Source organism: Cavia porcellus, unplaced genomic scaffold, assembly GCF_034190915.1.
Source record: "Cavia porcellus strain 051 isolate PalLab524CR breed Dunkin Hartley unplaced genomic scaffold, mCavPor4.1 scaffold_11, whole genome shotgun sequence".
In the NCBI taxonomy this organism is placed as follows: Eukaryota; Metazoa; Chordata; class Mammalia; order Rodentia; family Caviidae; genus Cavia; species Cavia porcellus.
In genome coordinates, this window is record NW_026947494.1 from 51813260 (window position 1) to 51817122 (window position 3863).

Sequence of the window (3863 nt, forward strand, 5' to 3'; positions counted from 1 at the left end):
GTTATGTAGCTATCGAAATTTAACTGTGCAATGAACACCAGAAGGATTCTCCAATCTAGCTGAAACCGTAGACTCCTAGACCAAAGTCCTATCATTAACCTTCCCCACATTTAGCCTCTGGGAAGCACCCTTCTATTATTTATTCAAATGAGTTCAATTTTATGAGATTCCTCATAGAGTATTTTTGTCTGTCCATCTGGCTTTTTTCACTTGACATAATATCTTCTAGGTTCATCCATGTTCTCACAAATTATATCATTTTCCATTTTATTTAAATGGCTGAAATATATATGTACATATCACATTTTTAAAAATCTGTTTATATGTCGCTGGACATTTGAGGTTTTTTTTTAAAAAACCTAGCTATTGTGAAAAAATGCAACAATGAAATTGTGAATGTAAGTATCCTTTTAGCATACTGATTTCAAAGCCCAGTGGTAAGATATGTTGCAATATGTGTTGATATTATTTCTAGTTTTCTACACTATTTGTTTTCTACAATGATTGTATTAATTTGCAATACAATCAACAATACAATACAAAATCATCATTTTATGGGAGCCTATATAAATTCATACTAGTCCAGAGCTTAGATTTGAATGGTCCATAGAGGTAAAAGATATTGTATTGTTTAAGTGTTCCCTTTCCTCACTAGCACTTGTTACTTTTCATGTTTTTGAAAATAGACAATCTAACAAGTAAAATGTAATAACTCAGTTAGTTTCAATTTCCATTTTCTTTATAATCAGAGATGTAAGAATTTTTTATGTATCTGTTGGCTATTTAGATATCTTGTTTTGAGTAGCATCTTTTAAAGTTCTAGCCCATGTTAATACAGTTATTCCTTTTCTTGTTAGTATATGGTTTGAGTCCCAGAACCATTTTGGATGAACCTATTACTCAGTATTTTCCTTCATTTTTAGTAGTCTCTTCCCTCTGTTGATTGGTCCAGCTGTCTGTTTCTGCTTTAATGTTAAAGGACTTATTTAAAAATTCCTTTTAGACTTCTAAAATGGATATTTAACTCTGTTTTTTTTCTAGAAATTTTATAGTTTATAATCTTAAAGTTTTTGTACATGGCAATAGATAATATTCTAATTTCATTCATCTGCATGTGGACACAACTTTTTGCCCCAAATTGTTTGTTGAAGATATAATCATATCTACATTTTGAGTTCTTCATATCTTCATTGATTATGAGTTGGTTTAACACGTGCAGATTTATTTCTGTACTCTCTATTCTGTTATTTTGATCTTTGGGTCTGTTTTACTCCAATACCAGTCTGTACTAGCTACTATAGCTTTGTGGTACATTTCAAGATTTTTTAGTATTTACACAAGATTTTTTTTCATGAATTTAAAAAGGTTAAACATATTTTTAATTAAGGAATTAGTAATCTTAAATGTCTGGAAACGCACTTTTTATAAGTTATGAGAAATTGTAAACAGGAGCAAACATCATTTTATGGGAGCTTAGATTTGAATGGTCCATAGAGGTAAAAGATATGAGATAACATACTGCAGTGTAGAGATCAAGATCTAGAAGAAAATATCAAAGTAAGGTTGGGGCTCCTGAAAGATGTGCCCTTAATAGATAGTCAACTCTACAGAGGGGCTTAGAAATGTATAAACAGCAAATGAGATAGGTTAACAAGAAATTTCATCCTCCAGAATATAGCACCCACAATATAACATGGTAAAAAAGATGGAAGTTGTAAAATAAACATTGTAAAGAAAAACATTTTTTAATCTCTGTGTGTTTGTGTTATAGGAAATCAGAATTACATAGAAAAATATTAAGGATATGTAGAAACATTATTAAATATGATAATTTCCTAGATCTTTATATTCAAGAATATGAATACATAGTAGTGGAAAATGATATCCATGTATGTAGTAACATTACAGAACAAACAGACCAAGAGAAAATCTTCAAAACAGCCAGAAAAAATGTTACTGAGAAGAGTGACAAACAGTAAACAACCTTCTCAGTGGTAGCAGAGAGAGCTAGAAGACAGTATTACAATAATTCTAGAAACTCAGAGTAGATAAAATATAATTTTACATTGAGAAAAATGTTTCTCACTGATAATGAGCAAAACATATTTTATAGATTTTGTAAATGTCGCACAGGCACAACGGTAAGTGCAAATCTGCTCTGAAGAATATAAATAAATCAATCTCAATCTTCCTCCCTAACTTCCTGCCACTATTGATTGCATCTTTATTATATATTTCAGACCTCTGATCTTGCTTTTTCAAATCTGAAAGATTTAAGTAGTCCCATGTAACAGTACTTACATTGTTTTCCCTGTATTTTTATAAATTAGGAGTTTTTCTTGTCTAACTTTTGTATTTGCTAGTATCATATAGATTTTTAAATAATGTTTTCTTGTTATAATTCTTATCTTGTAGGTCTTCATGATTTTATCTCTGATTTTATTTCTGTTTCTAATAATCTACCTTCTTTGTTTATTGGCCCTCTTTGTTAGTGCATTCCTTCATTTGAAGACTTTAATATATATGGAAAATTATTATTTTTAAAGGCCAACTAATATTCTACTTTATTAGTGTATCTTTATTTTTGAAACACTGTCCTATTTAGGATATATAGCTTCTGCAAATGCAAATTAACATTTCACTCATAATCAAAATGACTATCATCAATGAAATAAAAAATAACAAATTATCATGATGACATGGGGAAAAAGTAACACTTATGCACTGTTAGATTGTAAATTTATAGAGTCAGTATGGAAAATAGTATGGGAACCCTAATAATAAACTATAAATGGATTTATTATGTAATTCAGCTAAACCACTTGGTATATACCTAAAGGAATCAGAATCAACATGCTATGGGGACACCTGTTTAGCCATGTTTATTTCAGCACTACTTGTAACAGTCAAGATATAAAAACATTCTAGGTTCCTGTCAATGATACAAAAGATAAAGAAAATTGCATATAATATTAGATCACAGAGAAGAATAAAAATGTCATCTGGAGGAAAAGGTATGGAACTGGAGATCATCATATTAAGAAAAATAAGCAAAGGGACAAAAAAAAAAGAAAGAAAGAAAGAAAAAAGAAAAATAAGTAAGATGCCAAACACAAATATTTATATCTTCCCCTCATACACAGAAACAAATCTAAACCAAAACAAAGATGACCTAATATAAAAGAGAGATTATCAGGGAAGTGAAAGGACACCAGACTGTGAGTAAAGAAAGTGGAAGATAATGGATAGTCTGCAGGATGGATATGACCAAAGCAGCATGTATTCCTACATGGTAACATCACAGTGAAACATCAACTGGTCAATTAATATTAATTAATAATTATAAAAATATATCAAATTTATGCTCACCTTGGCAGCATATATACTAAAAATTGGAACAATACAGAAAACATTAGCATGGTCCCTACGCAAGGATGACATGCAAACTTGTGAAGCATTTCATATTTAAAAGAAAAAAAAATATCAAATTTGGTAAAGATAGTTGATATACTGAATACTAAAATTGAAATTTAAAGCGTCTTTCATTTATGAATATGAAATAGGACCATCTAATTTGAAATATGTGAGGTTAAAAAACATAAAGTAAATATAGATAATCAAAATATATAACATTGGACAAAGATTATTAACATTAAAATGTCCTAATGTTTATATATGGTTTTTTAAGACAGATGCAATTTTTCATTAGTTAATATATGAATACAATATTGTTATATTCTCATATACTTATTGTTAAATTTCTTAGATTAAATTCTTAGAGTTGCTGAGACAAAAAGATTACATATAGTAATAAAAATGGATATAAAATAGTTTCATTGCTTTTCCCTTTGACTGAGCTCTGC

At 29.2% G+C, this 3863-nt stretch overlaps 1 non-coding gene across 1 annotated transcript; it reads left to right on the plus strand.

Moving 5' to 3' along the window:
* Nucleotides 1-3361: 3361 nt before the first annotated feature.
* Nucleotides 3362-3469, plus strand: LOC111754820 (U6 spliceosomal RNA). Its single transcript, XR_002789489.1, has one exon. It is a non-coding gene; the product is annotated as a U6 spliceosomal RNA (small nuclear RNA).
* Nucleotides 3470-3863: the final 394 nt, after the last annotated feature.